The following is a 21,592-nucleotide window of genomic DNA, read 5'->3' as shown; positions in this document are numbered from 1 at the left end:
TGGGAGGCTGAGGTAGGTGGACTGCTTGAGGTCAGGAGTTCAAGACCAGCCTGGCTGATATGGCAAAAACCTTTCTCTACTAAAAATACAAAAATTAGCCAGGTGTGATGATGCATGCCTGTAATCCCAGCTTCTTGGGAGGCTGAGGCATAAGAATTAATTGAACCCAGGAGGCAGAGGTTGTAGTGGGCTGAGATTACACCACTGCACTCCAGCCTGGGTGACAAAGCAAGACTGACTCAAAAAAAAGTTTGTTTGTTTGTTTGTTTTCATTAAGTCCAGGCTGGGCCCAGTGGCTCATGCCTGTAATCCCAACACTGTGAGACCAAGGTGGGAGGATTGCTTGAGCCCAGGAGTTCAAAACCAGCCTGGGGAACATACTTGCCCAGTTTTTTGTGTGAGATTCCATCCCCACGAAAACAAACAAAACACTAGTTGCGTGTGGTGGTGTACACCTGTAATCCAGGTACTTGGGAGGCTGAGGTGGGAGGCTCGCCTGAGCCTGGGAAGTTGAGGCTGTAGTCGCACCACTACACTCCAGAGACTCTGTCTCAGCACAAATAAAACTAAAAATCACAAAATAAAAAATGTAATTAAATCCAGATGTAAGGGCTTCTACGGTTGACCCCTGGGCTCAAGTATGAGCTGTAACCAGTCACTGTCCCTCCTTTGGCTCAGCCCTCCCCAGTGTATGGCCTTGGTTCTTTCTGAGGCACACATCTTTGCAGTCCTAAGATGGTGATTACAGTTCCAAGTCTAGCATGTAGCCGTGCAACATTTGGCTGAAGAAGTTGGCATCAGGAAGTGTATTTGCTTTCTGTTGCCACTGTAGCAAATTACCAAAACTTTGTGTCTTAAAACAACAACAAATTTATTGTCTCACAGCTCTGGAGGTCAGAAGTCCAAAATGGGTCTTACTAGGCTAAAATAAAGATGTCAGCAGGACTGTGGTCCTTCTGGGGGGTCTAGGAGAGAATCCATTTCTTTGCCTTTTCCAGTTTCTAGAGACTACCTGCCTTCCTTGGCTTATGGCCCCTTCCTCCAATTTTAAAGCCAGCAGTGTAGCATCTTCAAATCTCTCATTCCATCATCACATCATCTACTCTGATTCCTGCCTCAAGTTACACAAAGACATTTGATTAAATAGGGCCCGCCCCAAGTAATTCAGAATAATCTCCCCATCTCAAGAATCTGGCCAGGCATGGTGGCTCATACCTGTAATCCCAACACTTTGGGAGGCTGAGGCAGGAAGATCGCTTGAGCCAAGGAGTTTGAGACTGGTCTGGGCAACAGAGCAAGACCGTGTCTTAACAACAACAAAAATAGCTGGGTGTGGTGGCATGCATCTGTGGTCCCAGCTACTCAGGAAGCTGAGGCAGGAGGATCGCTTGAGCCCAGGAGTTCCAGGCTACAGTGAGCCATGATCACACCACTGCACTCCAGCCTGGGTGACAGACTGAGACCCTGTCTCTAAAACAAAAACAGATCCTTAATGGCATCTTCAATGTCCCCTTTGCCATGCGAAGGTAACATATGTATAGGTTCCAGGGTTTGGAATGAGGACATCTCTGAAGGAAAGGGGGCATTACTCTCCCTACCACAAAGAAGTAATACAACATTTTGGCCAGACGCAGTGGCTCACACCTGTAATCCCAGCACTTTGGGAGGCTGAGGCGGGCGGATCACGAGGTCAGGCATTCGAGACCAGCCTGGTCAACACGGTGAAACCCCTTCTCTACTAAAAATACAAAAAATTAGCCGGGCGTGATGGTGCGCGCCTGTAGTCCGAGCTACACAGGAGGCTGAGGCAGAAGAATCGCTTGAACCTGGGAGATGGAGGTTGCAGTGAGCCGAGATCATGCCACTGCACTCCAGCCTGGGCAACAGAGTGAGACTTTGTCTCAAAAAAAAAAAAAAAAAAAGTAATACAACATTTTCGGAAGACTTCTCTGTTGTTGACTCGCTCTGACCCTGTTAGCCAGGATTGACACATGCATCCATGTCCTGGCTGGGAGAAAAGCTGGAAAAGAGTGTAGCTGGTTTTTTTGGCATCTGTAGAAGGTGCCAGACTGTGCTGCAATGAAGGTGGGTGGCACAGCCACAGTAGCTGGCACAAAAATCTGCTTGGGTGGAGCCCATCTACCCCAGAGACCTCTCCTCACATTAAGTTATAAGGCCACAAACTAGATCCGGATGGAAGCTTCCGGACTTGCTGCCAGCAAAGATCTGGAACTGAGGGTCAACAGCTCATGCCTGCAATCCCAGCACTTTAGGAGGCTGAGGCAGGAGGATCACTTGAGGCCAGGAGTTAAAGACCAGCCTGGGCAACATAGTGAGACTCCATCTCTACCAAAAAAATTTAAAAATTAGCTGGGCATGGTGACATGTGCCTATAATCCCAACTACTCAGGAGTCTTAGGTGGGAGGATTTCTTGAGCCCGGGAGATTAAGGCTGCAGTGAGTTATGATCAGGCCACTGCACTCCAGCCTGGGCAACAGAGTGAGACCCTGTCTCCTAAAAAAAAAAAAAAAAAATGGAACTGAGTGAAGTCCCAACATCCAGGGAGCAGCTACCAGGACATGGGGACCCTGGTGGAGGATTGAATGGGGTGCTGGAAGGGAAAGATGGCATTCCGCTCAGGTAAGGGAGAAGTGTGAGCTCTCCCTTGGGTATAGGAGGGAAGCCAGAATTTCAAAACGTGACAGAGAGAGAGAGACAGAGAGAGAGATTGCGAAATTGAGAGAAAAGTCTTTTTCACGTGAGGCTGCGCGGTGGCTCACGTCTGTAATCCCAGCACTTTTGGAGGCTGAGGTGGGCAAATCACCTGAGGTCGGGAGTTTCAGACCAGCCTGACCAACATGGAGAAACCCCATCTCTACTAAAAATACAAAATTAGCCAGGCGTGGTGGCACATGACTGTAATCCCAGCTACTGGAGAGGCTGAGCAGGAGAATCACTTGAACCCGGGAGGCAGAGGTTGTGGTGAGCTGAGATCGCGCCATTGCACTCTAGCCTGGGCAATGCCCATCAAAAAAGAGTGAAACGCCATCTCAAAAAAAAAGAAAAAAAAAGATTCATTTGTGAGACCTTTCCACTCATCCCTTTCCTCAGATACACCCCAGAACACCCTCAGAACACCCCAGATACCCTTTTGGGCAGCTATGGGTGAAGTTGCCCCTCAATCTCAGCTCCAGTGGATGGCCCACTGGCCTCATTCTGTCTCCGTTGCTGCAGTGATTAATCCAGGGGCATGCAAGCACTCTGGTCCAAGCCAGTCAGTGCAAGGCACCCTCCTGTCCATGACAAGTGTCAAAGCAATGAACATGGATGGAGAGTGAAGCCCAGGACTTTGATTAAAAGTTAGGAGAGTGTGTTCGGCTGAAAAATGTCCCCCAAAGATGTCAGGCCTGAATTCTTGGAACCTATGAATGTTGCGTTATGTAGAGACAGGGACTGCATATGTATTTAAAGATCTTGAGAGGGGAGATGATCCTGGATTGTGCATGTAATCACATGTATCTTTACAAGAGGGAGGCAGGGACAGATGTGACCACACATACGCAGAAAAGGAGAAGGTGATGTGACCGTGGAGGCAGAGACTGGAGCTGTGCAGTCACAAGTCAAAACATGCCAGCAGGCTGGGCGCAGTGGCTCATGCTTGTAATCCCAGCACTTTGGGAGGCCGAGGCAGGCAGATCACCTGAAGCCAGGAGTTTGAGACCAGCCTGGCCAACATGATGAAACCGCGTCTCTACTAAAAATACAAAAGTTGGCTGGGCACAGTGGCTCATGCCTGTAATCCCAGCACTTTGGGAGGCTGAGGCGGGTGGATCACAAGGTCAGAAGTTCAAGACTAGCCTGGCCAAGATAGTGAAAACCCGTCTCTACTAAAAATACAAAAGTTAGCCAGGCTTGGTGGCAGGCGCCTGTAATCCCAGCTACTCAGGAGGCTGAGGCAGGGAATTGCTTGAACCTGGGAGGCGGAGGTTGCAGTGAGCCAAAATCACACCACTGCACTCCAGCCTGGGTGATAGAGTAAGACTCCCTCTCAAAAAAATAAAAAATAAAATAAAATAGGCCGGGCGGGGTACCTCACGCTTGTAATCCCAACACTTTGGGAGGCCAAGGGGGGGTGGATCACGAGGTCAGGAGTTTGAGACCAGCCTGGCCAATATGGTGAAACCCTGTCTCTACTAAAAATTTAAAAATTAACTGGACATGGTGTTGCACGCCTGTAACCCCAGTTACTGGGGAGGCTGAGGCAGGAGACTGGCTTGAACTCAGGAGGCAGAGGTTGTAGTGAGCCGAGACGTGCTACTGCACTCCAGCCTGGGTGATAGAGCAAGACTCTGTCTCAAAAAATAAAAAAATAAAAAAATAATAAAATTAAATTAAAAATAAAAATACAAAAATTACCTGGATGTGGTGACATGCACATGTCATGCCAGCTACTCGGGAGGCTAAGGCAGGAGAATCGCTTGAACCCGGGAGGGGGAGATTACAGTGAGCCAAGATCACACCACTGCACTCCAGCCTGGGCAACAGAGTAAGGCTCCGTTTCAAAAAAAAAAAAAAAAAAAAAAAGGCCAGCAGCCACCATAAGCTGGAAGAGGCAAGGGATGAATTCTCTCCTGGAGCCTCCAAGGCTTGAATTTGGCCCAGGTATGGATTTCATGCTTCCGGCCTCCAGAAATGAGAGGATCTATTTGTCTTACTTTAATATTTCTCTTATCTCTTGTTTTAAGACACTGAGTTTGTAGTAATTTGTTACAGTGGTGATAGGAAACTAATACAGAAAAAAAAAGCCCAGTCTCTTGAAAGAAGTTGAGCCATATTGGCCGGGCGTGGTGGCTCACACCTGTAATCCCAGCACTTTGGGAGGCCGAGGCGGGTGGATCACCTAAGGTCAGAAGTTCAAGACCAGCCTAGTCAACATGGTGAAACCCCGTCTCTACTAAATATACAAAAATTAGCCGGGCGTGGTGGTGGGCGCCTGAAATCCCAGCTACTCGGGAGGCTGAGACAGGAGAATCGCTTGAACCCGGGAGGCAGAGGTTGCAGTGAGCCGAGATCGCGACATTGCACTCCAGCCAGGGCAACAAGAGTGAAACTTCATTCCAAAAAAAAAAAAAAAAAAAAAAGAAGAAGCTGAGCCATAAGGCTGTCAATGGGAGCCAATTTAAGAATAATCAATACTGCAGACCACTGAGGGGAAGGGTGGAAGGAAATTGAGTATTTGGAGACATTGTTGAGCTGCTGGCTCATACTGATCCTGAAGCTATTCTGGCTAACTCTCCAGGCATGTGAGTAAACATTATCTGATGACGTGGGTTAGCTGCTACCAGCCCAGCAAGCATCCTGACTCATAGCACAGCAGTGGCAGAGGCATTTGTTTTGTCTTTGTTTGGAGACTGTTTAAAATGGCAGCATAAGTCCTTTGGATCCCATCATCCCATCAGCTTGCATATAGGTCTTCTTTCCTTCTTTCTTTTCTCTCTTTCCTTCTTTCTCTCCTTCTCTCTTCCCTCCTCTCTTCCCTCCTCTCTTCCCTCCTCTCTTCCCTCTATTCTTCCCTTCTTCCTTTCCTTTGCCTTCTCTCCCCTCCCCTCCCGTCTCCTCTCCTTTCCTTTCCTTCCTTAGATGGACTCTCACTCTGTCGCCAGGCTGGAGTGCAGCGGCGCAATATCGGTTCACTGCAACCTCTGCCTCCTGGGTTCAAGTGATTCTCCTGCCTTAGCCTCCCGAGTACCTGGGACTTCAGATGCTCACCTCCATGCCCAGCTGATTTTTGTATTTTTAGTAGAGACGAGGTTTCACCATGTTAGTCAGGATGGTCTCCATCTCTTGATCTCACGATCCGCCCACCTTGGACTCCCAAAGTGCTGGGATTACAGGCGTGAGCCACTGTGCCCGGCCAGCTTGCATATAGTTTTAAAACTTTTATTTATTTATTTATTTATTTATTTTTGAGACAGAGTCTCACTCTGTCGACCAGGCTGGAGTGCAGTGGCGCAATCTCGACTCACTGCAACCTCCACCTCCTGGATTCAAGCAATTCTCCTGCCTCAGCCTCCCAAGTAGCTGGGACTACAGGCGTGCACTGTCTCACCTGGCTAATTTTTGTATTTTTTTAGTAGAGACGGGGTTTCACCATGTTGGCCAGGATGGTCTTGATCTCCTGACTTTGTGATCCGCCCACCTCGGCCTCCCAAAGTGCTGAGATTACAAGCACGAGTCACCATGCCCGGCCGTTTTAAAACTTTTAAAATTAAAGTTTAGTCCAGTCACGGTGGCTCACACCTGTAATCCCAGTACTTTGGGAGGTCAAGGCATTAGGATCACTTGAGGTCAGGAGTTCAAGACTAGCCTGGCCAACATGGTGAAACTCTGTCTCTACTAAAAATACAAAAACTAGCCAGGTGTGGTGGTGCTTGCTTGTAATCCCAGCTCCTCAGGTGGTTGAGGCAGGAGAATCACTTAAACCCAGGAGGCAGAGGCTGGAGTGAGCAGAGATCACACAACTGCACTCCAGCCTGGGCAACAGAGTGAGACTGTTGTCTCAAAAAATTAATTAATTAATTTAATTAAAGTTTATATATAACCTTTATATACATAAACTATATAAGCTTTAAACATATATATACACATAAACATATATATAGGCATAAAGTCCTCAACTTCACAACTTGATGAGTTTTTTTATATATGTCTAAATATATAAATATATAATGTCCATATATAAAAATCCATTACACAGGTCAACAGAAAATATATTTCCAAAACCCTGTACCACTTCCTGGTTAATATCTCCCAGAGTTAACCACTATCCTGATTATCATCATAAGTTTTTTTTCTGTCCTCAAACTTCATATAAATGGAATCATATAGTCTATGGTTTTCTGTGTCTGGCTTCTTTCAGTCAACATAATGTGTTAGAGATTCATCCAAGTTGCTGCATGTATCAGTAGTTAATGTTTGGTAAATTGCTGAGTAGTATTCCACTATGGATGTACCACATTTTGTTTGTACATTTTATTATTGATGGACTGCTGGGCTGTATCCAGTTTTGGCCCCTTATGACTAATGCTTCTATGAGTGTCCTTTTAGATGTCTTTTGAGGACATGGCTCATACTTCCATTGTAAGAAATTACTATTATGTTCTCTTGGGCAGTTTTTCCAGAAAGAATACAAATTTTGAATGCTAACAGGTCTGAAAATGCTTACTCTCTCCTCATATGTGTGAATGATATATTTGCTGAGCATCAAATCCTGAAATCAGAGTCTTTTTGTTTCTGGAATCTTCACTTATCTTCTAGTGTCCAGGGTTTCAGAAGAGAAACCAATGCTGCTTATACATACCCTGTGCTCTTTGTAAGGGATTTGCAATGAAACTTGTGAAGTTTGCACTAGTTTTGGAGTATGGGTACTTCACCAGACTATGATGTCTTTTTAACCCTGCCAAGACATTGGACATGCCCTTAGAAATGTGAAGATATGTACAACTCATTTTTTTAATTTTTTTGAGATGGAGTTTTGCTCTTGTCACCCAGGCTGGAGTGCAATGGCACAACCTTGGCTCACTGCAACCTCTACCTCCCGGGATCAACTGATTCTCCTGCCTTAGCCTCCCAAGTAGCTGGGATTACAGGCATGTGCCACCACACTCGGCTAATTTTTCTATTTTTACTAGAGACAGGGTTTCACCATGTTGGCCAGGCTTGTCTCAAACTCCTGACCTCAGGTGATCCTCCTGCCTCGGCCTCCCAAAATGCTGGGATTACAGGTGTGAGTCACCGTGCCTGGCCAACATACAACTCTTTATGATGCTTCTATTTAAGTAGATAGAAGAATGCTATTGGCAAAGTATTAGCAAGTTAGTATAAATCTCTCTGATTTGTTTGGAGTGATAATATTTGGATTATGCAGAAAAAAATTGATAGCATATCCTTCAGCCCTCATCTAGGACTATCATAAAATTATACACATAATGATACCCATGATGCTAAAAGGTGTATGATTTCTGCACCATTCTTCAAGGTTGATGGTTCTTTTATTCATACGTGATGTAGAAAAATAGATATGCTGTTGCCATTGATAACATTTATGGGCAACCCGCTTGGGTCCCCTTCCACACTGTGGAAGCTTTGTTCTTTCGCTCTTTGCAATAAATCTTACTGTTGCTCACTCTTTTAAAAAAAAAAAATTTTACATGTGATTACCTATGACAACCATTTCTCTTCTTTTCTTTTCTTTTCTTTTCATTTTTGAGACAGGGTCTCATTTAGTCACCCAGGCTGGAGTGCAGTAGTACCATCTCAGCTCACTGTAGCCTTGACCCCCTCAAGCAGTCCTCACTTCCCAAGTAGCTGGGACTACAGGAATGCACCACCACGCACAGCTAATTTTTGTATTTTTATTAGAGACGGGGTTTCTCCATGTTGCGCAGGCTGGTCTTGGACTCCTGAGCTCAAGTGATCCACCTGCCTTGCCCTCCAAAAGTGCTGGGATTGCAGGTGTGAGCCTCTGTGCCCAGCCATGATTATCTATGGCAACCATTTTTTTTTTTTGAGATGGAGTTTTGCTCTGTTGCCCGGGCTGGAGTGCAGTGGTGTGATCTTGGTTCACTGCAACCTCCACCTCCTGGGTTCAGCTATTCTCCTGCCTCAGCCTCCTGAGTAGCTGGGATTACAGGCATATGGCAGACATTTCTTTTTCTTTTTCTTTTTTTCTTGTTTTTTTTGAGACGGAGTCTTGCTCTGTCACCCAGGCTGGAGTGCAGTGGCACGATCTCGGCTTACGGCAAGCTCTGCCTCCTGGGTTCACACCATTCTCCTGCCTCAGCCTCCTGAGTAGCTGGGACTCCAGGCACCCGCCACCACACCCAGCTAATTTTTTTTTGTATTTTTAGTAGAGACGGGGTTTCACGGTGTTAGCCAGGATGGTCTTGATCTCCTGACCTCGTGATCCACCCGCCTCGGCCTCCCAAAGTGCTGGGATTACAGGCGTGAGCCACTGTGCCCAGCCGCATATGGCCAGACATTTCTATGAGACATTGTTCATCAGGCCTAGACCCTGAGTCCCCATTAAATGGTGTTTCTATGGCAAATTAGGGACATATGTAGAGTAGAACTGCTTATCCCTGCTGATCTGTGGCTGCAGGGAGTCACAAGTTTGCAGTCTTGTTACATTCAGATACTTAAGAGTTAAAAAATAACTGGTGGCTTTTGCCTCCTTTATCCCTGATGTCAAATAAAATGGAATTCCAACCAATAGCTTTTCCACATTGATCTTTTTTCAATGAGTTTTTCTAATTTGTTTGAATTTCCTGGTGTCAAATAAGGTAAAAGCCATGGTTGAAAGCTTGCCAACACTGACTGCATTCATAGTGTTCTCCAGTATGAGTCCTCTTACGTTCAATAATATGAGAACAACTCCTGAATGCTCTTCCACGCAAATTACATGTATGGGGTTTTCCTCAGTATGAGTCCTCTGATGTCACATCGTAAGGGCTAGGCTACGTCTGAAGCCTTTCCCACGATGACTATATCCATCGCTTTGCTCTCCAGTGTGTCTTCTGTGATTTTTGAGTAGTGGAGGAGCAAAGTGTAAAACCTTTCCCTGAATGATTCCCTTCATAAGGTGTCTCTATAGATTCTTAGCTATAGGGTAAAAGTGTTCACTTCTTTAGAAGAATTTCCTAAATTCACTGCAAATATATAATTTCCCACAAGTATAAATTGTCTCATATTGAATAAGGTATAATTTGTGTCTACAGCCTTTGCTACAGCGATTACATTTATAGTATTGTTCTCCTGTGTAAGTTCTGAAACATACTGAAAGAAATATTTCTTAATAAAGACTCTCCAACACTCAACACATTTGTAAGGTCTATTTCCTGAGAGAGTTTGCTCATACATCAGTGGGGTTGAGCTCTGTTTAAAGACTTCTTTACACATATTACATTTATATGGTCTCTCTCCAGTATGACTTCTCTGATGTCAGAAAGTATTTACCATAAACAGGGATTTCTCACATTCAGAACATCTGGAGGGTTTGTCACCTGTGTAAGTGCTCTCAAAACAAAGATGAGAGGAGCTCTGAATACACTTTTCCACATTCCTTACATTCAACTCAACTCTCTCTAACATGAATTCTCTTACATTGACTGAGACTTGTGCTACACTTAAAAAATTTACTACGTATATTTCATATATAAGGCTTTTCTACACTGAACTGTTTGCAAGTCTAAGAAGTTGAGTGTTTTGACCAAAAGCATTCCCAAAATCATAATTTTCAGGGTTTTTTCCCTGTGCATTTATGGTTTATTAAATCTGAATGCTGTTTTACAATGACTCATGTATGTAGTGGTATTCACTGATAAGAATATTGTTTAGTGGGCCAGGCACGGTGGCTCACGCCTGTAGTCCCAACACTTTGAGAGGCCAACGTGGGTGGATCACAAGGTCAGGAGTTCAAGACCAGCCTGGCCAAGATGGCAACACCCCTGTCTCTACTAAAAATACAAAAATTAGCCAGGTGTGGTGGCAGGTGCCTGAATCCCAGCTACTTGAGAGGCCGAGGCAGAGAACTGCTTGAACCCAGGAGGTGAAGGTCGCAGTGAGCCAAGATCACGCCACTGCACTCCAGCCTGGGTGACAGAATGAGACTCTGTCTCAAAAAACAAAAACAAGGCCAGGCGCGGTGGCTCATGCCTGTAATGGCAGCACTTTGGGAGGCCAAGGAGGGTGGATCATAAGGTCAGGAGATCGAGACCATCCTGACTAACACGGTGAAACCCCGTCTCTACTAAAAATACAAAAAATTAGCCAGGTGTGGTGGCGCGCGCTTATAGTCCCAGCTACTCTGGAAGCTGAGGCAGGAGAATGGCATGAACCCGGGAGGCAGAGCTCGCAGTGACCTGAGATCCTGCCACTGCACTCCAGCCTGGGTGACAGAGCAAGACTCTGTCTCAAAAACAAAACAAAACAAAACAAAACAAAAAAGAATATTGTTTAGTGGAAGAAGGCTTGAATTCTACTTAACATTAGCTGTGCATTTCTTATTCTTGCAGCCTCATTCCTGAATCAGTGTTCCTCAAGCATCATTTGTTTGACTCATCTCTCCTGGTCCTCCTTCTGCTTCTCTAAGCGGACCTTACAGTCCTGGTTTCTTGCAAATGTGAAGAAATGAAGCTCATTCTTTGTGAATCTTTCCACTTTCAGGATGGCATTTTTGTTGTTGTTGTTTTTGTTTTGTTTTGTTTTGTTTTGAGACAGTCTTCCTCTGTCACCCAGGCTGGAGGGCAGTGGCGCAATCTCGGCTCACTGCAACCTCTGCCTCCTGGGTTCAAACAATTCTCCTGCCTTAGCCTCCCAAGTAGCTGGGATTACAGGTACACGCCACCATGCCCAGCCAATTTTTGTATTTTTTTTTTTAAGTAGAGACGGGGTTTCACCATGTTGGCCAAGCTGGTCTCAAACTCCTGACCTTGTGATCCACCCACCTCAGTCTCCCAAAGTGCTCGGATTTCAGGCATGAGCCACCACGCCTGGCCTGGCATATGGTTTTCAGACAAATGTCTTCCTTCCTGGTTATCTCTTTGCTTTTGATGATAGTTTCACAATCCAAAAAAAAAAAAAACAGATACATTTGTACATCCCCTACAATTGTTCACTGAATAAATTATGGCTTGTTCAATCAATTAAAAAACCATAATTTTAAGAGCTGGAGAGAAAATGCTGGGATTAAGCACATCGAAAGCATGTTGATTTGTTTCCAAATCTGTCTTGCCAGGAGCGACTGAGCAAATAAGAATAAGCCCAGTCTCTCCAGGTGGCTGATAGGAAAATAGATCAATCTCTGCTACTAGTCATTTCTCACTCTCTTTTCTTTTTCTTTCTTTCTTTTTTTTTTTTTTTCTTTTGAGATGGAGTCTCGCTCTGTCGCCCAGGCTGGAGTGCAGTGGCACGATCTTGGCTCACTGCAAGCTCTGCCTCCTGGGTTCACGCCATTCTCCTGCCTCAGCCTCCTGAGTAGCTGGGACTACAGGCGCCCGCCACCACGCCCAGCTAATTTTTTGTATTTTTAGTAGAGACGGGATTTCATCATGTTAGCCAGGATGGTCTCGATCTCCCAACCTCGTGATCCACCAGCCTCGGCGTCCCAAAGTGCTGGGATTATAGGCGTGAGCCACCGCGCCCAGTCTCCTCACTCTGTTTTCAAGATGCTCTTCTGGACCCCAGTGCTTTGGGGGCTTGTCCTGAGCCCTCCTCTCTCATCCACCAGTATGGTCTGTTTTATTCTGCTGGCTTCAAACACCATCTGAACATTGATGAATCACAATTTGTAGCTTCATTCCAGATTCTTTTCTGATCATAGACATATTTCACCATATTCATACTGCCTGCTGGGAGTGTCTATTCATTTTACAACCATACCTTGTCAGTACTGAGTTCTATTCTCATGCTCTAGCTCCTCTTCTCCCAGGTTTCTCCTGTCCATGGATGGCATCACAGTTGCTCATGTCAGTAGCCATGGACCCTTCCACTTCAATTTTGAATCAATCACCAAATTCTGAGCCCACCTTAAACATACATTGAAATGAGCCCCTTTTTACTTCCATTGACTCATCCAGTTCCAAGTCACGACATTTCTTGACTGAACTACACAGTAGTGCTTTCATCATCATCTCCTCTTCTGTTCATGACACCATCCCAACACTCAACCAGTGCAACCATTCAAACATGGAAATCAGGCCAGGTGTGGTGGCTCACCCTTGTAATACCAGCACTTTGGGAGGCCAAGGCAGGAAGATCACTTGAGTTCAGAAGTTCGAGACCAGCCTGGACAACACAGTGAGACCCCCGTCTCTACAAAAAAAGTTTTTTTTAATTAGCCAGGTGTGGTGGTGTGCACTTATGATTTCGGCTACTTGGAAGGCTGAGGTGGGAGGATTTCTTGAGCCCAGGATTCCAAGGTTGCAGCGAGCTATGATTGCACCACTGCACACCAGCCTGGGTGACACAGCAACAACCTGTCTCTTTTATTTATTTATTTTTATTTTTATTTATATATACTTTAAGTTTTAGGGTACATGTGCACAACGTGCAGGTTAGTTACATATGTATACATGTGCCATGTTGGTGTGCTGCACCCATTAACTCATCATTTAACATTAGGTATATCTCCTAATGCTATCCCTCCCCCCTCTCCCGACCCTGTCTCTCTTAAAATGTAAACCAGATCATTTAATTCCCTTGCTTAAATTCAACGAGTGACTTCTCATTGCTCTCAAATATTTATGCTTTTTTGTAGAACATCCACATTCACTATGCTGATTGCTACATAGAGGCAGATTCCAAATCTGTTTGCTAATTTCCTTGGCAACAGTACCCAGCATGGCATCACCGTGACTGTTTCTTGGCCAATTGTTTGAGGTCACTTCTATCCCTCACCATTCGATTGTTATGTTGATGACTTCCAAGTCGAGATCACTAACCCTCAGCTTCTGAATTTCCAAAGCCTGTGACTAAATGCCTGCTGGAGATCTTCCCCCACACATCAGGCAGTGCCCTTCTAATGGTGCAAATTAGATCATGTCACTCCCCAGGTTAACTCCACCCCTTCTGGTTTCCTGTCTCCTTCAGGGTGAAGCCCAAACTCCTAATCAGGGTGCACAAGGCCTGGCACATGTCAGCCAGATTTCCCCTGACTCTTCTGCTCTCTCCCCTTGCCCATCCATTCTGTCTTCACTGCCTGCTATTGTTTTTTTTTTTTCCTCGGGGACCGAGTCTCGCTGTCACCCAGGCTGGAGTGCAATGGCGTGATCTTGGCTCACTGCAACCTCCACCTCCTGGGGTCAAGCAATTCTCATGCCTCAGCCTCCCAGGTGGCTGGGATTACAGGCACGCGCCACCATGCCCAGCTAATTTTTGTATTTTTAGTAGAGATGGGTTTCACCATGCTGGCCAGGCGGGTCTCAAACTCCTGACCTCAAGTGATCCGTCGGCCTCGACCTCCCAAAGTGCTGGGATTACAGGCATGAGCCACTCACTGTGCCTGGCTGGTTTCTTGATTGTACCAAATTCTCTCCACCTCAGAGCCTTTGCTAGTGCTCTCCTTCTACCAAAATGCTCTTCCTCAGTATGTTGGCTCCTTCTTTTACTTGAGAAGTCAGATTAACATTGACCTCCTCAGAGAGGCCTTCTTGGACTGTGTAGTGAGCTCAGTAATGGTTTCCAAAAGATGTCCACATCCTCATCCCTAGAACCTCGTGAATGTTACCTCACATGGCAAAAGAATTTTTACAGATGTGAATAAATTAGGAATCTTGAGATACAGAGATTATCCTGGATTATCTGAGTGGGCCCAGTGTATTCACAAGGATACTTAAATGTGGAAGAGGAAGATAGAAGAGTCAGAATCAGAAAACAAGTTTTGATGATGGAAGCAGAGGTTGGAGTGACTCAGGGCCATAGACCTAGCAATGTAAGTGTCCTTCAGAAGCTGGAAAATGGAAGGCATGTATTCTCCACTCATGCCTCCCAAAGGAAAGCCAACCCATTTTGGATTTCTGACCTCCAGAACTATAAGATAATAACTTTATTTTGTTTAAAGCCACTAAATCTGTGGTAATTTGTTACTGCTAGGAGTCAGCAAACTATAGTTTCCAGGTCTGGTCCTGTCTGTTGCCTTTTTGGGGAGGGGATGGCTTATGAACTAAGAGTAGTTTTTATATTTTTTAAAATTCTTTTTTTTGTTGTTTTGGCTGGTCAAACGAAGCAGTGGGAGTGGACAAGAACAAAGAAATCTGTAACTGGTTGTGATCAATTAATTGTAGTTTTTACATCTTTTAATAATTGAAAATAAAGGAATAATTATATTTTGTGATGTGAAAATTATATGAAATTCAAATTTCAGTGTCCATGAAGTTGTTTGTTTGTTTGTTTGTTTGAGACGGAGTCTCACTCTGTCACCCAGGCTGGAGTGCAGTGGCACGATCTCAGCTCACTGCAACCTCCACCCTCCTGGGTTCACTCCATTCTCCTGCCTCAGCTTCCCGAGTAGCTGGGACGACAGGCGCCCACCACCACGCCCGGCTAATTTTTTGTATTTTTAGTAGAGACGGGGTTTCACCGTGTTAGCCAGGATGGTCTCGATCTCCTGACCTCGTGATCCGCCCACCTTGGCCTCCCAAAGTGCTAGGATTATAGACATGAGCCACCGCGCCCGGCCCATAAAGTTTTTTTATTTTTATTTTTGTAGGGATGGGGTCTCACTTTGTTGCTCAGGCTGGTCTTGAACTCCTGGGTTTAAGTGATCCTCCCACCTTGGCCTCCAAAAGTGTTGGGATTACAGGTGTGAGCCACCACACTCAACTGTCCATAGGTTTTACTGAAATACAGCTCTGCCCATGTATTATGTATAGTCAATAGCTGCTGTTGTGCTACAACAAGGTTGACAGTTGCAACAGAGACCATATAGTCCACCAAACCTAAAATATTTACTGTCTGGTCCTTTACAGAAAAAGTTGTCTTCCCTTGTTGTAAGCTGCTATGTTTTTGTTTTTTGGTTTTGTTGTTTTTTTTTTTTTTGAGACGGAGTCTCGCTCTGTCGCCTAGGCTGGAGTGCACTGGCGTGATCTCGGTTCACTGCAAGCTCCGCCTCCCGGGTTCACGCCATTCTCCTGCCTCAGCTTCTGAGTAGCTGGGACCACAGGCGCCTGTCACCACGCCCGGCTAATTTTTTGTATTTTTAGTAGAGATGGGGTTTCACTATGTTAGCCAGGATGGTCTCAATCTCCTGACCTCGTGATCTGCCCGCATCGGCCTCCGAAAGTGCTGGGATTACAGGCGTGAGCCACGGCGCCTGGCCCCTGTTTTTGTGACAGTCTCACTCTGTTGCCCAGGCTGGAGTGCAATGGCGCAATCTTGGCTCACTGCAACCGCTGCTTCTGGGGTTCAAATGATTCTCCTGCCCTGGCCTCCCGAGTAGCTGGAATTACAGGTGCGCAACACCATGCTTTGCTAATTTATTTCAGTAGAGACAGGGTTTCACCACGTTGGCCAGGCTGGTCTTGAGCCACCGTGCCTGGCCTAAGCAGCTATGTTTTGGGGTAATTTCTTACAAAGCAGTGGATAATTAACACAGAAGCTCTTCCTGTTCCTTGACTTGGGACTAAAACACATGAGACTAGCTTTAGCAAACAGGATGTTAGCTCATGTGGTGTGAATAGAGGTGTGAGGTATGCCCCCCAATAAACCTTTTGCAGTTCCAACTCCATCTCAGTATCTACTGATCTTTAACTGCGACGCCTGAAGAAACCAGAGAGAAAAAATCAGAGGAAAAGGAAGCCGGGGAGCTGTTACATAAAACTTAATGCACAGCTGTGAGACAGACTCCAGCACAGACATGGGTGAACTATATGAAGAGGCCAGTCTCCTGAACAATTGGGTAGCTAATGAACAGACTTACAGGACATGTGCAAATTTGCTGGTCATTAAGAACATGCAAGTTAGGCCAGGCGTGGTGGCTCATGCCTGTAATCCCAGCACTTTGCGAGGCCGAAGCAGACAGATTACCTGAGGTCAGGAGTTTGAGATCAGCCTGGCCAGCATGGAGAAGCCCTGTCTCTACTAAAAAAAAAAAAGTTAGCCAGGCACGGTGGCGTGCACCTGTAATCCCAACTACTAGGGAGGCTGAGGCAGGAGAATCGCTTGAACCCGGGAGGCGGAGGTTGCAGTGAGCCAAGATTGTGCCACTGCACTCCAGCCTGGGCAACAGAGCAAGACTCCATCTCAAAAAAACAAAGAAACAAAAACATGCAATTTAAATGAATAACACATTTCAATTTCTGGGTTGTATACTGTGACAGAAAGAATTCTATGATGGTGCCTGTGGCACTTCCTATTGTGACACTATGATGAGTTTATATGGCAAAGCTGAGATATTTTGCAGCTGTTCCAAAACAGTTGAAAGTCTTTGAAACAGGGCTTGGCCGATGGTAGTGGCTCACACCTGTAATCCCAATACTTTGGGAAGCTGAGGCCAGTGGATCACTTAAGGCCAGAAGTTTGAGACCAGCCCGAGCAACATAGTGAGGACTGGTCTCTGCTATTTTTTTTTTTTTTTTTTTGACAGCATCTCACTCTGTCACCCAGGCTGGAGTGCAATGGTGCAATCTCAGCTCACTGCAACTTCCACCTCCTGGGTTCAAGTGATTCTCCTGCCTCAGCCTCCCAAGTAACTGGGACTATAGGTGCACATCACCACGCCTGGCTAAACAAAAAAAATTTTTTTTAAATTAGCCAGGCATGGCCAGACACGGTGGCTCACGCCTGTAATCCCAGCACTTTGGGAGGCCGAAGCAGGCAGATCATTTGAGGTCAGGAGTTCGAGACCAGCTTGACCTACATAGTGAAACCCCGTCTCTACTAAAATACAAAAATTAGCCGGGCGTGGTGGCAGGCGCCTGTAATCGCAGCTACTCATGAGGCTGAGGCAGGAGAATCGCTTGAACCCAGGGGGCACAGGTTGCAGTGAGCCGAGATCGCACCATTGCACTCCAGCTTGGGCGACAGAGTAAGACTCCCTCTCAAAAAAAAAAAAAAAAAAAAAAATTAGCCAGGCATGGTGGTGCATATGCCTGTAATCCCAGCTATTTGAGATGCTGAGGCAGGAGAAATGCTTGAGCCCAGGAAGTTAAGGCTGTAGTAAAGTATGATTGCGCCACTGCACTACAGCCTGAATGACAAAGCGAGGTGAGGTTCTGTCTAAATAAATAAATAAGAAGGCTTAGTTACAGACTCTTGCTGGTGGCCTGAAAAAAGGAAGCTACTGTGAGCTCTACAGCTGCAAAGAAATGGATTCAGGCGGGGCGTGGTGGCTCACACTTGTAATCCCAACACTTTTGGAGGCCGAGGCAGGTGGATCACCTGACGTCAGGAGTTCGAGACCACCCTCAACATGGAGAAACCCTGTCTCTACTAAAAATACAAAATTAGCCGAGCATGGTGGTGCACGACTATAATCCCAGCTACTCGAGAGGCTGAAGCAGGAGAATTGCTTAAACCTGGGAGGCAGAGGTTGCGGTGAACCAAGATCGCGCCATTGCACTCCAGCCTGGGCAACAAGAGCTCAACTCCGTCTCAAAAAAAGAAAAAAAAAAAAAAAGAAATGGATTCAGCCAACTGAATGAACATGAAAGTAGATAATTCTATAATCAAGTCTACAGATGGGAATGAAGCCAGCTGACAGCTTGATTGCTACCTCTGGAGATTCTAAACAGAGGGCCTAGTTAAGCTATGCCCAGACTCTTGACTCACAAGAACACTGAGATAATAAATACATGTGGCTTTCCCCACGAGGCGGAGCCCGCAGTGAGCCGAGATCGTGCCACTGCACTCCAGCCTGGGCAACAGAGCACAATTCCATCTCCAGAAAAAAGAAAAAAAAATGTGGTTTTTAAGCTGGTAATTTTGTGGTAAGTTGTTACACAAGAACAGTGAACAGGCCAGGTGCAGTGGCTCACGCCTGTAATCCTAGCACTTTGGGAGGCCGAGGCAGGCAGATCACGAGGTCAGGAGTTTGAGACCAACCTGGCCAATATGGTGAAACTCCGTCTCTACTAAAAATACAAAAAATAGCAGGGTGTGGTGGTGCGCCCCTATAGTCCCAGCTACCCGGGAGGCTGAGGCAAAAAAATTGCTTGAACCCAGGAGGCGGAGGTTGCAGTGAGCTGAGATTGTGCCATGTCTGGAAATGGTGGGTTCTTAGTCTCACTGACTTCAAGAATGAACCCACAGACCCTCGCAGTGTGTGTTACAGTTCTTAAAAGCAGCGTCTCTGGAATTTGTTTCTTCTGATGTTTGGATGTGTTCGGAGTTTCTTCCTTCTGGTGGCTTCATGGTCTCTTTGGCTTAAGAGTGAAGCTGCAAACCTTGGCATTGACTATTACAGCTCATAAATGCAATGCGGACCCAAAGAGCAAGCAGCAGTAAGATATATTGCAAACAGCCAAACAACAAAGCTTCCACCATGTGGATGCAGACCCAACACGTTACCACTGGGGGCTCGGGCAGCCTGCTTTTATTCCCTTATCTGGCCCCCACCCACATCCTGCTGATTGGTCCATTTTACAGAGAGTTGATTGGTCCATTTTGACAGGGTGCTGATTGGTGCATTTACAATCCCTGAGCTAGACACAAAAATTCTCCAAGTCCCCACTAGATTAGCTAAACACAGAGCACTGATTGGTGCATTCACAAACCTTGAGCTAGACACAGGGTGCTGATTGGTTCATTTACAAACCTTGAGCTAGACACAGAGTGCTGATTGGTGTATTCACAATCCCTTAGCTAGACATAAAGGTTCTCCAAGTCCCCACCACATTAGCTAGATACAGAGTGCCGATTGGTGCATCCACAAACTCCTGAGCTAGACACAGGGTGCTGATTGGTGTGTTTACAAACCTTGAGCTAGATACAGAGTGCTGACTGGTGTATTTACAATCCCTTAGCTAGACATAAAGGTTCTCCAAGTCCCTACTAGACTCAGGAGCCCAGCTGGCTTCACCCAGTGGATCCCGCACGGGGCCGCAGGTGGAGCTGCCTGCCAGTCCCGTGCCTTGCGCCTGCATTCCGCAGCTCTTGGGCAGTTGATGGGACCTGGCGCTGTGGAGCAGGGGGCGGCGCTCGTCGGGGAGGCTCCGGCCACGCAGGAGCCCAGGGCGGGGGTTGCGGGGAGGCTCAGGCATGGCGGCCTGCAGGTCCCGAGCCCTGCCCCGCAGGGAGGCAGCTAAGTCCCGGCGAGAAATCGAGCGCAGCGCCGGTGGGCCAGCACTGCTGGGGGACCCAGCGCACCCTGCGCAACTGCTGGCCCGGGTGGTAAGCCCCTCACTGCCCGGGGCTGGCGGGGCCGGCTGGCCGCTCAGAGTGCGGGGCCCGCCAAGCCCACGCCCATCCGGAACTCTAGCTGGCCCGCAAGCGCCGCGCGCGCCCCCCAGGTTCCCGCCCGCGCCTCCTCCCTCCACACCTCCTGGCAAGCTGAGGGAGCAGGCTCTGGCCTCAACCAGCCCAGACAGGGGCCCCACAGCGCAGTGGCAGGCTGAAGGGCTACCCGAGCATGGCCAGAGCGTACGCCGAGGCCAAGGAGGCGCCAAGAGCGAGCGAGGGCTGCCAGCACGCTGTCACCTCAGTGCCACTGCACTCCAGCTTGGGCAGCAGAGCAAGACTCCGTCTTAAACAAACAAACAACAGAAAACAACAGAGACATGCAAAGCTTAGAGAACATGAGTATCTGCTGGGTGAACGTGGGTGGCGGTGACATTCTCACACTGATGGTAGAAGACGTATGAAAGGAAATTTCATAATATATAACTAAAACTATTTTAAATATTTATGCCATTCTCGCTAGCATCTACGAATTGTACTTGTAGCAGTTCTTCCGAAATGTGCTTCAGTAGTTAAACAGCGGATTTGCATTGAAGGTTTACCATGCAGAGCACACAGGTATTAGCTAATGCAGTCCTCATACATCCCTGTATGTTATACTCTACTCTGATGGTTAAATGACAAAATTTTAGAGAAATGAAATCTTTTGACTCAGTTTATGTAACTAGAAAGCATATGTGCTAATAAGCAGATGCTAATTGGCTTGAATCCATTAGTCACTCATTTTTATTTTTTTATTGTGAGACAGGGTCTCACTGTGTCACCTGGGCTGAAGTGCAATCACAGCTCACTGCAGGCTTGATCTCCTGTGCTCCAGTGATTCTCCTGCCTCAGCCTCTCAAAGTGTGAGATTACAAGCATGAGCCTCCACGGCTGGCCCATAGTCACTCAATCTCCTGTTTAATTACTATCGAAATAAATGCAATAATGGATACTTGGATCAAGCACATATTGTCGAATATTAATTATCTAACCCAGGGGCTGGGTACGTGGGTGTTCACACAATTTTTTTTTTTCTTGTGAGACAGGGTCTCGCTCTGTCGTCCAGGCTGGAGTGCAGTGGTACAATCATTCCTCAACATCCCGGGGCTCAAGGGATCCTCCCGCCTCAGACTCCTGAGTAGCTGGGACTACAGGCGCGCGCCACGAAGCCCGGTTAATTTTTAAAATTTTTTTGTAGAGACGAGTTCTCACTATGTTGCCCAGACTGGTCTCAAACTCCTGAGCGCAAGCGACCCTCCCTCCCCAGCCTCCCAAAGTGCAGAAAGTACAGGCGTGAGCCACTGTGCCAGGCCCACACAATCATTTCAAATTTTCTGCATGTTTGAAAATGTTCTTAATAAAATTTGGGGGTAAGGTACATGCAATATTTATCAATTTTGCAGTTCTTACCTCTTTGGCTGAGGGAATTGCTTGCTCCTCAGAGACTCTTTCTCTTTTCTTCCTTCCTTCCTCCCTTCCTCTCTCTCTTTCTCCCTTTCTTTTGAGACTGAGTTTCGCTCTTGTTGCCCAGGCTGGAGTGCAATGGCACGATCTAGGCTCACCGCAACCTCCGCCTCCCGGGTTCAAGCGATTCTCTTGCCTCAGCCTTCCTGAGTAGCTGGGATTACAGGTGCCCGCCACCACACCCGGCTAATTTTT

The 21,592-nt window shown here is 46.6% G+C and overlaps 1 protein-coding gene across 1 annotated transcript in view; it reads right to left on the bottom strand.

Annotated features, from left to right (window-relative positions):
* ZNF274 (zinc finger protein 274) overlaps positions 1 to 21,403 on the bottom strand; it is a 58,645-nt gene extending 37,242 nt beyond the window's left edge. Inside the window, exon 1 of the mRNA XM_009436586.5 lies at positions 21,344 to 21,403. The gene's annotated coding sequence lies outside the window, so the exon portion shown is untranslated. The remainder of the gene's footprint in view (positions 1 to 21,343) is intronic.
* Between the last annotated feature and the right edge of the window lie 189 nt (positions 21,404 to 21,592).

The sequence above is a fragment of the Pan troglodytes genome, chromosome 20 (assembly GCF_028858775.2).
Source record: "Pan troglodytes isolate AG18354 chromosome 20, NHGRI_mPanTro3-v2.0_pri, whole genome shotgun sequence".
Taxonomy (NCBI): domain Eukaryota; kingdom Metazoa; phylum Chordata; class Mammalia; order Primates; family Hominidae; genus Pan; species Pan troglodytes.
This window is presented reverse-complemented; position numbering and strand designations above follow the sequence as displayed.